Here is a 15,774-nt window from a genome sequence, read left to right on the forward strand (position 1 = left end):
AGGATTTTTCTGTGCAGACAATTGTACAGGATCAGGGTGGAAGATGCTAACAGTGTGCTGTTTTCAGAGACACAAATGTTCATGTTGTAAAAGGACATAAATATACCCTCCACTAACAATGCACAGACCATTTTAATACCAAATTCACTGGATTGGAAGAGACCTTTGGTGGATCACCTAGTTCATAGTTCAGGGATCAGTTAGTTCTTCAGTTACATTATATTTCTGAATGAATGAGTTAATCCAAATAACTTTATGCAGAGCCTTCTGCAGGTGACAATATAATAGTTCAGAAAATCGACACTTACTGATAAATATTCAAATTTTAAAATGCTGGCTTTCTAAATATAATCTGTCTTGAATTTTAAACACTAGTTGCTGATAGGCTGATACAGTAGCAAGGTAAATTTTAGTATTGCATGATTTATACCATATCAGGTTACTGTCATATTTCTTTGACAAGCAGGAAAACCACCATATTTTATAGATTTCACTCATGTTTGCTGCAAGATCTTAATCCTACAGTTTCACACTGAAGGGAATTTGTATACCGCCTTTCAATGCCACAGGCTTATTGTATGCTATGTTACATCTTTTTCTACACCTTATCTCTGGGTAATCTCATTTGCAAACACAAATTCAACTACCATGTCAATGCTGAGAACTCAGATCTACCTCTCTATTTCAGACCAGTCTCCTTTTGACCAAACAAATATCTTGTCCTGTCTCCCTGACATCTCCTTACAGATATCTAACGACAATTCAGGCTCAACGTGGCTAAAACAGAGCTCTTAATCTCCTCCCTCACTCCCAAGTCCTCTCTGCTACCTCCTCTCCCAATCACTAGGCACACCACCATCCTGCCTGTCACGGAGGCCTGTAACCTGGGTATCATCCCTCCCTTCAGGTCATCAAATTCACGCTATGTCTAAATTTTACTGATTCTTTCTGCATAACATCTCTAAGCTACAGCCTTTTAAAATCCATCCTCATAGCTAAAACTCTCATCCAAGTGCTTATCTCATGTCTTGATTACTGCAACATCCTTCTCTCTGGCATCGACAAACACAATCTTGCTCTGCTTGTATCCATTCAGAATGCTGCTGCATTTTCCAAGAACATCACTTTGACCATGTGTGATCAAATCTACCCCTGTATTCACAGCCTACACACTACATAGTCTACTATAGTAATCTTTGTACAAAATACATCTTGTGAGGTAGCATTTGAAAACTAGTAACTCACTGGTCCATAATATCACAGTGAAATGTGTGTAGCAACATTATATGTAACGTCATAAACATGAGCTGAACACATTTTACACCTACCAGACAAGTCAGTTTCTCAAAGACAGAGCAAAAGCTGATACTAGCCAAGTATCATCAAACCTGATGGGCAATCACCTGTCAAATGGCCATTCTTTGGCATGGATGAGGGGCAGGAACAAACAGATCTTCATTTTAGTAAACACCACCAACCACTTTCTCTACCAGACATGGGGGAAGTGGAGGAATGACAAAGGAAGCAGCCCTTTGACTTTGGGAAAGATCCTGACCTGAAATTTGGTAAGCCTTGTTGCTGGGAGCACGTGGTAAGAATTTATCTTGAACGAAGTCCACTTTGTTAAGTTTTAGCACGAGAAAGTGTTTTATCTTTATCTCTCTTGTAACCATTTCTGACTTGAATTCCTTATATCTGTACTCCTTTAAAATCTCTTTCTTTGTAGTAAAATAAACTTATTTTATTTTTTAATCAAAACTAACTCTGTGTTGTGAATTGTTTGGTAACTTCGATTAAAGTAGCAAACTGTTGTATATTGTTCTCTTACAGGGGCATCGGACTTAAAATATCTCAACTATCACTGGAAAGGGCTGGACACTTCAGAACACATGTTTTCTAGGGAAAATCTGGGACTGAGACTGTGTTGGGGTCAGCCTGCAAGTGGTAACCAAGGCTGGTGGAAGCCAGAGCGTGCTTGGAGTGTGCTGGCAGGCTGGAGCTACACACAGACACTCAGAGTGTGACCTGCATGCTATTTGTGAGGAGCCTAGGCTGGGAGGTACAGCAGCAAAGCATTGTGAAGCACCCCAGGATACAAGGCGAGGTGGCGACACAACCCCTCACTGGTCTGGATTGAATCCTGGAATGTCATACCATGTCACCCCTCTCTTTGCATCCCTCCGCTGGCTCCCCTTCTCTATCACACATAACATAAGCTGCTTGTATTCACTTTCAAGGCAATTCACAGTCAATCCCAACCTACCTATCATTCACTATTGAGCTGTCAATGCTCACCTCTGATGAGCCCATGATGACAGCCTTCGTCACACTACATTTTTAGACAAACACCTTGTCTGATTCTGCTAAACACATGATCGGCCAAATAAAATAATCTTTCAAGTTCATCGGTTGCTGCATAGAATCATAAAATATCAGGGTTGGAAGGGACCTCAGGAGGTCATCTAGTCCAACCCCCTGCTCAAAGCAGGACCAATCCCCAACTAAATCATCCCAGCCAGGGCTTTGTCAAGCCTGACCTTAAAAATGTCTAAGGAAGGAGATTCCACCACCTCCCTAGGTAACGCATTCCAGTGTTTCACCCTCCTAGTGAAAAGGTTTTTCCTAATATCCAACCTAAATCTCCCCCACTGCAACTTGAGACCATTACTCCTTGTCCTGTCATCCACTACCACTGAAAATAGTCTAGATCCATCCTCTTTGGAACCACCTTTCAGGTAGTTGAAAGCAGCTATCAAACCCCCCCTCCTTCTTCTCTTCCGCACACTAAACAATCCCAGTTCCCTCAGCCTCTCCTCATAAGTCATGTGTTCCAGTCCCCTAATCATTTTTGTTGCCCTCTGCTGGACTCTCTCCAATTTTTCCACATCCTTCTTGTAGTGTGGGGCCCAAAACTGGACACAGTACTCCAGATGAGGCCTCACCAATGCCAAATAGAAGGGAATGATCACATCCCTCGTTCTGCTGGCAATGCTCCTACTTATACAGCCCAAAATGCCATTAGCCTTCTTGGCAACAAGGGCACACTGTTGACTCATATCCAGCTTCTTGTCCACTTCTTGGACCTAATCACATCAGCCACACCATCAGGGGCTCGTTCACCTGCACATCTACCAATGTGAAATATGCCATCATGTGCCAGCAATGCCCCTCCGCCATGTACACTGGCCAAATCGGACAGTCTCTACACAAAAGAGTAAATGGACACAAATCAGACGTCAAGAATTATAAAATTCAAACACCAGTCAGTGACTTCAACCTCCCTGGACACTCAATTACAGACCTAAAAGTGGCAATTCTTCAACAAAAAAACTTCAAAAAACAGACTCCAATGAGAAACTGCAGAACTGGAAATAATTTGCAAACTGGACACCACCAAATTAGGCCTGAATAAAGACTGGGAGGGATGGGTCATTACACAAACTAAAAACTATTTCCCCATGCTCATTTTTCCCCCTACTGTTACTCACACCTTCTTGTCAACTGTTTGAAATGGGTCATCCTGATTACCACTCTAAAAGTGATTTTTCCTCCTGCTGATAATAGCTCACTGTAATTGATTTGTCTTGTTAGAGTTGGTAAGGCAACCCACATCTTTTCATGTTCTCTGTATATATCTATATCTATATATATATAGGTTTCAGAGTAGCAGCTGTGTTAGTGTGTATTCATAAAAAGAAAAGGAGGACTTGTGGCACCTTAGAGACTAACCAATTTATTTGAGCATAAGCTTTCGTGAGCTACAGCTCACTTCATCGGATGCATGTAATGGGACAGGGCTGGATCTGGGGAAAAGCCGTTGCCTTCAGCATATTGTGGCCAATGGTGTATGGGATTATTCAAACAAAACTAAAAAGGGGAGGGCCGGGTATGGAGATATGAATTTTTTCTCAACCTGGGATCAAATAGAGAAGTCAATCTCATGTTCCCCTACAGTAACCTTAGTGAAAACAATACAAATCTTTCAATGTCATGCAAATAACACCACTCCTCGTAAGGAGAATTACCCTGTACCCTTTGGGGGATACTACTCCTCCTTTGCAAACACCTATATGACAAATGGGTGCAACCAACCCTTCCTGGCCTTAATAGGCCATCACTGGGTGTGTGGGACCAGAGCTTATACCGCACTACCAGCTAATTGGTCAGGAATCTGTTATCCCGCCTGACTCTTCCCACAATTCTGAGTGCTAGGAACCTTCCCTCGAGAACGCCTCCGCAATTTCAGGCGAAAAAGAAGGGACTTAACAGATGCCCAATGGTATGTAAATAACATAAGCCCCTTAACCTGGGAAGAGGCCATTGGCGGTTCCTTAATACCATTAGGGGGAGTAATACACCATGCAAAAAGGCTCCTAAGGTTACAAGCAGTAGTTGAAATAATGGCAAATGAAACTGGAGAAAGTTTAAGAGCCCTGGCCAAAGAAACAGGGGCAATCTGACAGATGGCCCTCCAAAACCGTCAGGCATTGGACATAGTGCTGGCGGCAAAAGGAGGGACTTGTGCTCTCATTTGGAAAAGACTGCTGTGTGTATATACCAGACAACACCAATGAGGTAATAGATCGTGCTAGCCACTTAGAACAAATCACATACCTTCCCCACAAAGAGCCAAGTTCTTTATGGAAGTGACTAAGTAACCTTTTCAATTTCTCTGGCATAGGAAACTGGTTGTTTCAGGGAGCCCTAACTCTCCTGTTTGGAATCCTAATAATTTTTGTATGTTTTCAGTTACTTTCCTGTTGTATCCAAAGTTGTGTCAGGCATGCGACACAGATAGCTGCCCCAAACCAGAGTGCTAATTTGATGATTTTAAATATCACTGATGAACAAAGAGATAAAGAACGATTGATATGTGGAACCCAGTAATTGTTGGTCATTGCGTAGCTTGACCAAAAGGAGGGACTGTGAAAGTAGAATGAATTATATTGAAATTATAATTCATTAAAGAAATGCTGCTTGAAGGGTTTGTTGAAATATAGTTGTCAGGAAGAGAAACATTAAGGAGTGTGAGACAATGGGTCCTCAAACTAATTAACTTAGAGCTCCTACTGAGCTAGGAGATTGGTAAACGTTAGTGTGCAAATAAGATATGTATGTATATTTGTCAGTTTCTGCTTCCTTTTGTCTCTTATGTTAAATTGGCTTTCCCTTATCTGTTTAAATAAAGTTAGCTTGAGCTTTTGCAGGAGGCTCACATATCTGGGTGCACTGGCAAAGCGCTTTGCTAATAAACAGAGTGGTCTGACAAATTTTGTGAGTCTTGAATCTGACTTTGACAATTTGACAACACATCCGATGAAGTGAGCTGTAGCTCACGAAAGCTTATGCTCAAATAAATTGGTTAGTCTCTAAGGTGCCACAAGTACTCCTTTTCTTTTTATATCTATCTATTTATCTTTTTACTGTATTTTCCACTCCATGCATCTGATGAAGTGGGTTTTGGCCCACGAAACTTATGCCCAAATAAATTTGTTAGTCTCTAAGGTGCCACAAGTAGTCCTCGTTCTTTTTGCTGTAACCCCTAGTCCTTTTCTGCAGAACTGCTGCCTAGCCATTCAGTCCCTAGTCTGTAGCGGTGCATAGGATTTTTCCGTCCTAAGTGCAGGACTCTGCACTTCTCCTTGCTGAACCTCATCAGATTTCTTTTGGCCCAATTCTCTAATTTGTCTAGGTTCCTCTGTATCCTATCCCTACCCTCCAGTGTATCTACCACTCCTCCCAGTTTAGTGTCATCTGCAAACTTGCTGAGGGTGCAATCCACACCATCCTCCAGATCATTAATGAAGATATTGAACAAAACCAGCCCCAGGACCGACCCTTGGGCACTCTGCTTGATACCAGCTGCCAACTAGATATAGAGCCATCGATCACTACCCATTGAGCCCGATGATCTAGCCAGCTTTCTATCCATCTTATAGTCCATTCATCCAGCCCATAACTTCTTTAATTTGCTGGCAAGAATACTGTGGGAGACCGTATCAAAAGCTTTGCTAAAATCAAGGAATAACACATCCACTGCTTTCCCCTCATCCCCAAAGTCAGTTATCTTGTCATAGAAGGCAATTAGGTTAGTCAGGCATGACTTGCCCTTGGTGAATCCATGCTGACTTTCCTGATCACTTTCCGCTCCTCTAAGTGCTTCAAAATTAATTCCTTGAGGACCTGTTCCATGATTTTTCCAGGGACTGAGGTGAGGCTGAGTGGCATGTAGTTCCCCAGATCCTCCTTCTTCCCTTTTTTAAAGATGGGCACTACATTAGCCTTTTCCAGTCGTCCGGGACCTCCCCCGATCGCCATGAGTTTTCAAAGATAATGGCCAATGGCTCTGCAATCACATCCACCAACTCCTTTAGCACCCTCAGATACAGCGCATCCGGCCCCATGGACTTGTGCTCATCCAGCTTTTCTAATAGACAACCAATTAGATCAACCAATGTTGGATACCTATTAATGCTGAAAAACTGAGAGCGCATTGAGGGCAAGACTGCCTGTCGCCCTATGCATTTTCACAAGGGAGCAAACGGGTGCTAGCTATGAGCTACCTGCATTGCCGGACACCACACAGGGTGGACAGCAACCTCTGTGGGGCTGGCATTGCCCCTCTCACACAAGTGGACAGAGCTTTGTTCTGAGGCAGGGAAGAGGGGGAAGTAATTTCCTACTGGTTTATATCAGTTGCAGATTACCTCTCTTTGGAGCAAGGGGCAAAACTAAGTAATGAATTGTGACTCTTAGGGTCAGTTTGCTCCCTGGTCTGCTCTTGGATGTGTGCCTCCCCTTGTCCAGGAAGACTTTAATGTCCCAGTCTAGCCTTAAACTATTTTCCCATTGTGTGTGTGTGAGATCATATGTATATGTATGAACTTCCTATTATTAAACCAATTCATCTAGGAAATTTTGGTCTAGCGAGTCATGCATATTTTGATGCAGCACAGATACAAGGCTTCTAAGCTATCTTTTATTCAGCAATAAATAAGAGATTCCAACAGAGAACTGAAAAATGCTTGTTTTTAGTCTAAATGTTATTCAAAAAGAAAGTGGGAAAAAAAAGAAGGGAAATGAAACACAAATGGTGCTTGTCTGAATTCGACCCCTTTAGAGCACTGGTTACTTCACACAGCTGGAGCGGGTAAACATGTGCAGCCAATGTCAACACAGATGGAATCCATTTCTGAATTAACGGGGCCCTGATTTCTGAAATGTATTTTGCAGTTCTTGCCATAGACAAAGTTTTAAAAACAATGAAAATCCCCCAGCACAATGGCTTTTGAAAGAGGCACAAACAGTAGAAACAACTGAAGGCACTTTTCAAAAATGTCCATTATAAAGAATGTTTTCTGATTAAAGTGAGACAGCTTGCTTTTGTCTTTTTTTTTTTTTAAAGCAGAAACATAGACCACATTCAAAGTCTGTACTGTAAACCCCTGTGTTTTCTATGAGATCTGGCACTCCTAATGCTTTGTGCAGCAAATCAAAAATGTATGAATCTACATACAGACATTCTGATTTATTGATATTTATAATTATTTTTTTAAAAAACATGTTATTGCTAGTTGCATTGTTGCATTTCAATTCACTATAAAGTTGTAAATTTTTCTGGCAACTTTTCAAGAGCAGAACTTACATGGAATGCATCAAAACAGAACATCTGATTTCAATAAAACTTTATGAATTCATCTGCAAATGACAAGCATCCCCAAATGCAACTAGCTTGCTTATTAGATAAGATGATTGAGTCTGATGAAAATCAGGTAACCCTGCACAACTAGACAAATTGCTCCTATTTTTTTTACTTTTCTATCTGTCATATATCTTCTAATATTTAAGTTGGTATTATGTTACTACCTTTACATGAAGTGCATCCTGACAACCTGACTACCTAGAGTCATTAAAGAAGCTATTGCACTTTCTGTAAGAGTAGCTATGATACCTCTATGTCCTTGCTAAATTTCTATTTTGTTCTAGCCAAACACTACAGATTAAGTAGTTACAGTCTCACCTGGCTAGAGTATTCTTCATTTCCTATCTGTAGCAAACGGCATGGGACTTGGAGGGACTAGAGATGATTGGCAAAGACTCTAGCGCAAGGATGAGATACTGACCAAGAAAGTCACTACTAGTGGCAGATGCAAATTAAGCACTGCTGCTAAGTGTACCGAAAGAGGTGCCAGGGCTCAAGCAATTTTTTTACATTCATAACTGAAGCGCTGGGGCTAGGAACCGCCAAGCCTAGAGGTGCTGGAGCTTAGCTCTGGCAAGCCCTGGAACAAATTAAGCACTGCCTAGCAGGGCATACTTCCCAGACTACAATACAAATAACTGTGGAACAGGACACAGAGTACCTTCAAATCTCAGATGAGAGGCTTCAGGCATTCCAACAAAGCACCAAACAGCATTGGGTACTACATGCAGTTTACAAAAAATGCAAGATCATACCGCAGGGCTGGCCACATTGCAAGGAGCAAATGCCACAGGAGTTTACCCACTACAACCAGGTGAATCATCAGCTGTACATGCAGGACAGGATTTTGTTTAAAGGAGACAAAGCAGTAATTCCAGCAGAGTTAAGAGCTGACATAATGAGATGGATACAAACTTCACACCTGGGGACAGCGGCTTATATGAAATGAAACAGGGAACGTGTCTAATGGCCAACAGAGAGTGTCTAATGAATGCCCAACAGAGAGTGTATATGCAACCGTGTGAGGTGTGCAAAGAGTATGGGGACTAACAACAGATGGAGACTCTATAGCTTCATGAAATCCCACCCAACCCTGGGGAAAGACTGGCACAGACCTGTTCACTTTTAATGACAGGAACCACATGGTTACAGTAGACTACTTCTCCAATTTCTGAGAAGTGATCTCTCTAGAGGACACTCAGGCAAGGACTGTGATTAGGAAGTTGCATTTTGCAAGGTATGGCATACCTGGCATGCTATGCTCAGACAGTGACAGTACACTGCACCAGAATTAAAACAAACAATTCAGCGCCAAATGGGAATTTGAGCACAAGGTATCTTCCTCTAGGTACCCAAAAAGAAATAAGAAGACAGAGTTGGCAGTAAAGACAGCCAAGAGACTGATGGTAACGGCAAAACACATAGGAAGGGGGGATCCCTCCCTCACAATGTTGGGTAATCGCAATACATGCTCCCCAGGGATCAGATTGTAGCCCAGTACAGAATTTGAGATATTTATTAAATAAAATTTGTACAGTACACACCACTTAAATGACAAAAGGCAGGCACTCCATGGCACAGTGACAGAAGAAATGTGGAATTAATTTACCTCAGAGATTCAAAAGTAAAAAGAATGAAAAAATTAAATTTCTGTTTTATTTAGGATTAATAATGAAAGATTAATACATATCCACTTGGAGGTGTCACTTAGACAACTGGAAATATACAGATGAAGAACCCAGAAAATAAAGAAAAGGCAGAACGAATTTGTATATAAAATCAATAAGAATTAGTCTATGTACCAAAAAGGTACAGGTGTAGAGAGAAGAGCGATGGTCCTTAATCAGAATTCTGGCAAATACCTCGATATAAATCCCAGGAAAATGGATTTAAATTATAGTCTCTGTGAAAGTACCAGTCAGACGTGATTACTGATTTTTTATTCTAACTGTGCTAGGCACTTTCCTCCTGAAGGAGCTTACAAGGTATTCATGCAGATGGCATGATGAGGGGTTAAGACAAGAAACAGCAGACACAGGGAGAAGAAGAGAAAGTTGACATGGCAATGCCAATTAAATTATGCCATTATTCTGTGAAGGTTTGTCCACAGCATGATATAGTGAAGAGTTTTCTTTTAAAAAATGAAACAAAACAGGAGGAGAATTTGGGTAGGATTTTCACAAGTGGCCAGCATTATCCTAACTCTGCCCCCATTGAAAGCAACAGGAGTTATATCATTGACTTCAGTGGGAGCAGAGTTAGGCCAATGATGAGTGCTTTGGAAAATTTCACCTTTAAGTTTAAGCAAGTTTAAAAGAGGAAACCAGCTCAGGAATGGCATCGCATGGATAGGGAAGACATGACAATAAGAAACTAGCAACAGAAGGTATGTCATTCCATGGATAGGGATGACATAGCAATAAGAAACTGGTAACATGATGAGACCCGATCACAGCAAATGAGAGTACAAGCTGTTGATCGCAACCAAGGGAACGTGTTCCCCTGGGGGTACTCAGAGGTCTTCAATGGAGTACGTCAACTCATCTAGATATTTGCCTAGTTTTACAACAGGCTACATGAAAAGCGCTAGCGAAGTCAGTACAAACTAAAATTTCATACAGACAATGACTTGTTTATACTGCTGTACATACTATATCAGTGTTTCTCTACCCAGGGGTCACAATTTATTTTATAATTATATGGTAAAAATGAGAAAGTAAGCATTTTTCAGTAAAAGGGTGCTGTGACACTTTTGTATTTTTTGGTCTAATTTTGTAAGCAAGTAGTTTTTAAATGAGGTGAAACTTGGGGGTACGCAAGACAAATCAGCCTCCTGAAAGGGGTACAGCAGTCTGAAAAGGTTCAGAGCCATTGCTCTAGAAAAGCAATAGCAGCAACAAACAAAATAACACTCTTATAGTCCAGTGGGTCGAAGTTCACCAGCAGATCTAATACAATTAGAAGAGATGACATTCTGCTTCATTTAGACAGACAGTTAGGTCACTATATATGCCTTTAGTAGAGCAATTTGAGTCAACTGTAAACCCTAACTGTAATGGATTGAGCAAATGGCTGAACTGTAGTAAAAGCCAATCCAAGACTGTATGCCCTTGCAGGCTGGAGAAGAAGAAAGCTTTGAAATAGAATTCAATTTATGTTATTCTTCATAAAAGGGTGTCATAAAAGTCTCAGAATTAGATCACTTAAAGACATTCCTATGATGCTATATACAAATGTGAAATAAAGAATAATAAATAAAATAAAATAAAATAAAACAAAATAAAATAATAATAATACCCAAGACCAATTCAAGTATCAGGGAAAACATAGGAATGGCAAAGGAAACAGAATTCTGAAGGACAACATAGCCAGAAGAAAGGACAGAAACTGTAGGCATCCAAAGTCTGAAGTTTTTAGCTTCATTTACTTATGCAAATGCCTCCCCAGATGATCTCTGGACCCAGACCCACAGAACCAGTTACACATGCACATTTAACAAAGACATGGCTAGAAGGGGAAAAAAATTTTCAAAGAACCAGCCAATCATCTTCAGTTGAGGAAGGCTGTCCTCCAGTCACTGGAACATACACAGGTTTGGGTTCCGTCCAGAGTCTTCACTGTAATTGGATACTCAAGATTAGCTGCAAGAATAGCAATAGATGCAAGAATCAGCCTTTTCCATGTCTATGTGGTCACGATGCTGCACCCCATGCTGACAAATGTTACCCTGGTCATGGCAACCCACGGAATTACCACCTCCAATCTTGAGCACTGCAACATACAGTGAGGTCAGTGGCAGACTCAGGGACAGAATCTAGCTCTGACTCCCAGCCCTGTGCTTTAAACACAAGACCACCCTGCCTCAGCATTTGAGCAGCTAGCTGTTGTTATAACGTATGTATAAGTCTGAGTTATATTGTCAACTGTTTGGAGCAGGGACATCATCATTTACATGGCTGCAAAGTGTTTGCACTTTGTAAACAATAACTCTAACATTTTCCTCTGAGTCCCACACATGTTTTGTAGAAACTCATAATCTGGACGTCAGCCTTCTACATTTAACGTATTTTAACTTCAATATTTGCGAAAAAGATTTTATAAAATATCATACCAGTTGTAGGCTAGAAACATAGTCTTTTAAATATTACCATTTATGAACTAATAATCTGATTTGAAACCAACAATTGAATGCAGATCTGTATTTATTGGAATATATATATTCAATTTACTCGGGCTCTGTCATCTTAACATTCAACAACAATATTCAAATTCCTCTACATCCCCCAATGGCTGGAAGGTACCTCAGGGACCAGACAAAGAAAGGTAGCTGGGACCAGCCATGAAACAACTGCTTACAGACTACAGTGAAGCACTGCAAATTCTCTTAAAGAAGCAAGCATGCAAAATATACCTGATTAAAGAGGGGTGGTATTTCCTGCATTTTGAAGAGAACCTCTTGACATCTCTGTATCTAGAACCTTACTGAATGGGGGGCTACCTGGATAACAACTCCCAACAGCATGGCTACAAGACAAAACCTACCCTTTCATTAAATACTAGCAATGTACATGACACTGTACAGACACAGAATATGCTGAGGTCCCTCCAGTGGACTTTGGTCTTATATAGGCATAGATAAAACTAGGGGTGGAGATGAAGTGGTCTTGTAGTCTTGCATAAGGCATCATTGACATGCATCCCAGAAGAAAAGCATTTTGGAGACATTTGAAGGAGAAGAGGAAAGTTGGTTGGTGCATAAAAAGAGGAAGACAGACACTACTTAGCCACTTTCATAGCCCCCTGGCAGAGGGAAATCTGAAATACTTGGGGAAAGAACTGGTGCCAGCCTGAAGCATACAAGACTGTTGATAAAGGAGCTCAAGCCAAGAAGCAAAGTCCCTAGCTAGGTTCAGTTCGAAGTGGTGGTGGGGCGAAGAAAAGACAGGTCTGGAACATTTCTTGTGCTTGCTTGGAAAGAAAACTGGAGTGAGGTCAGAGCTATTAAGAAAGGGAGCTGTAGAGCAAGGAGCTATCAGGGCTTCCAAGAGAACAGCGTACAATTTGCCACAAGGAAACTCAAATCAAGAAGAATGGGTCATACTCTCATTGTAAATGAGGAAGTAAAACATAGTGACAGTTGCAGAGTGATCAGTAAAAGCAAGCATATTTCCAGATCACATATCAGCACTACTGCACACAAGTCAGAGACAGAAAAGTGAAGAAAGAGAGCCAAATTGGATTGTGGGGGTCTAATGCTGAACATGTGTTACTTTTACATTCATCTGAAAATGTAAGTATGCTATTGATCGAAGTTAGCCTCATCATAGGGAAGCAATAGGTTTAATATCGTAGTTTGGGGGGGGGAGAATCAGAATTTTTAATAAAATTCTTTTCTAGTGTCTTTTGAAAATATTTTAAAGTATTCTTTTTAATACACTATGGTAATATAAAGAAATAATTTGGAAACAGTATTTTTATATTGTGGTGTGAGGAGGGGAAACCCAGACACAAGGATCACTAATGTTACCTTCGCTACTAAAAACAGATTTAATCTAGTCATTTGTCTTTGTAATATGTCGTTCTGTATTTGTGAGCTGTAGCTCACGAAAGCTTATGCTCAAATAAATTGGTTAGTCTCTAAGGTGTTACAAGTACTGCTTTTCTTTTTGTGAATACAGACTAACACGACTGTTACTCCGAAAAAAGACACGTTAGTAAATGTACAAACAGTATTAGAGTCACAGAGTCTAAGGCCAGAAGGAGCAACCAAACACCTCGTCCTACTGACTGTATATCACAGGCCACCAACACCACCCAGTACCTGAACACTAAACCCAACAACCAAAATTAGATCTTCCTGTATAATATTTGGACCTCCTCTGCATTGACAATAACTCCCAACTTTGTATTATTACCAAATTTCATTAGCAAATCCTTTGTGCTAAAGCCATTAACAAAAATATTGAATAAGATTGGTCAGAAGACTAACCTTTGAGGAATTTCACTAGTAACCTCCTTCTAGTCCGATAATCCACCTTTCAGCACAACCCATTGCCTTCTTCCCTTTAGCCAGTTCCTTATTCATCTTACAGTTCTTTTAATGAGCCCCATCTCCCCTAATTTCACTAATCATTTCCCTTGTGCTACTGTGCAAATGCTTTAAGTATATCAGATCTACTGCACTTCCCTTTTCTAAAAAATCAGTTATTTTCTCAAAGAAGGAAATCAGGTTAGTCTGGCATTATCTACCTTTGGTAAACACATGTTGCATTATATCCCCTTTACCATTTACTTCCATTAATTTAATTATTCTTTCCTTCATGAACCACTAGTGTGTCTTTGGCTGTAGCCTTAAAAGTAATAAGCTGCCAACAGAATCTACAGTACTAAAAATCCAGCATTATTGTTAATTATGGAAGATGCTATTCAAGGTCCTTTTAAATTGAAATCATTAGTCAGCTTTTAACCATACTCAAATGGCTTTAATCAATTAACTTTTATTGAATTTACACAATTTGACCTTTTAATACAAGGAAGGAAAAAAGCTAATTTCCAGCATTTTTCTGAAAGGAAAAAATATGTAACAATGTCGTAGAACTCTATTTTTATAAGGGAGACCAGACAGTAATGAGTAATATTGAACCCTAGAAGAAGTCTTGATATAAAATAAAGAGACACAATTTCCTCTTTAGTATTCAAGAAGTGTATTTTTCTTATATCGTAATCCTATCTGTGTGTTCCAAAGAGAACCCAGAGAGTTGGCATACTTCGTGTTTACAGAGTGATTCATGTAATTTGCAACATCTCACTTTAAAAAATCCTTTTGATTTCACTACGGATTTTCTTCTCCTAGGGCACCATCCCCTTTTTGGCATTTTCTAATAAAAGTCTGTGAGTATACCTGACAGAGAGCAAGATAAAAGGAGGCTGTCAAACTGATTCCCAACAATAGGAAGCCCATTTATATGGAACACTCCTACAGAGTAAGTATGTATGTACGTGGGGAAGTGTAGGGCGTAGAATTGACCTACTCTTTTGATTTATACCTATAGGGAGTCTAGCACATTGCTGGACACTTGTTGTGGTTAAATAGTTAGGCTGTCAGTGTTCCAGGAAAAACAAAAATATGCATGCACTGTGGAAATAATGCAAAATAACTGTGTGCGCTGTTGGATTTTTTTTCTTTTTTTTTTTTTATTGCACAGAGCATTATCTCTGAAATCACTGACAGCCAGATGAACTATGACAACTGTGACAAAGTTCCTCCTCTACCTTGGTGGGTCTTGTGCTTATTGGCAGATTTGCTCGCCTTGGAGCTTCACGGCAGCCCTTGGTTTGGCCGTTTTTGTGAACCCACAGCCCAGGTCAACTCCTCCTGTGTCTGACCAGGAGTTGGGAGGTTTGGGGGGAACCTGGGCCCACCCTCTACTCTGCGTTCCAGCCCAGGGCACTGTGGAATGCAGGTGTCTAGAGTGCCTCCTGGAACAGCTGTGCGACAGCTACAACTCCCTGGGCTACTTCCCCATGGCCTCCTCCCAACACCTTCTTTATTCTCACCATAGGACCTTCCTCCTGGTGTCTGATAATGCTTGTACTCCTCAGTCCTCCAACAGTATGCCTTCTCACTCCCAGCTCCTAGTGCCTCTTGCTCCCAGCTCCTCACACACGCACCACAAACTGAAGTGAGCTCCTTTTTAAACCCAGCTACCCTGATTAGCCTGCCTTAATTGATTCTAGCAGCTTCTTGATTGGCTGCAGGAGTTCTAATCAGCCTGTCTGTCTTAATTGTTTCCAATTATTGTTTCCAGTTTCCTGATTGTTCTGGAACCTTCCCTGTTACCCTACCCAGGGAAAAGGGACCTACTTAACCTGGGGCTAATATATCTGCCTTCTATCACTCTCCTGTAGCCATCTGGCCCGACCCCGTCACACAACCTAATGCATGGAAGTTATGTGTTCTGTCATGCTGTGGATAATTTATGCTAGTCTTCCTTAGGAATATCTGAACAGCAGGACCTACAGGATATTATGTCATTGCTTCACTGGAAAGTTATTTTTAAAGCTGCTTGATG

General features: G+C 40.8%; 1 protein-coding gene across 4 annotated transcripts in view; it reads right to left on the minus strand.

The window, feature by feature from the left end:
- Nucleotides 1-15,774, minus strand: part of AFAP1 (actin filament associated protein 1) — a 168,313-nt gene that overhangs the window by 70,232 nt on the left and 82,307 nt on the right. The gene's annotated exons all lie outside the window — the stretch shown is intronic.

The sequence above is a fragment of the Lepidochelys olivacea genome (genome assembly GCF_965140295.1).
Source record: "Lepidochelys olivacea isolate rLepOli2 genome assembly, chromosome: 4".
NCBI lineage: Eukaryota > Metazoa > Chordata > Testudines > Cheloniidae > Lepidochelys > Lepidochelys olivacea.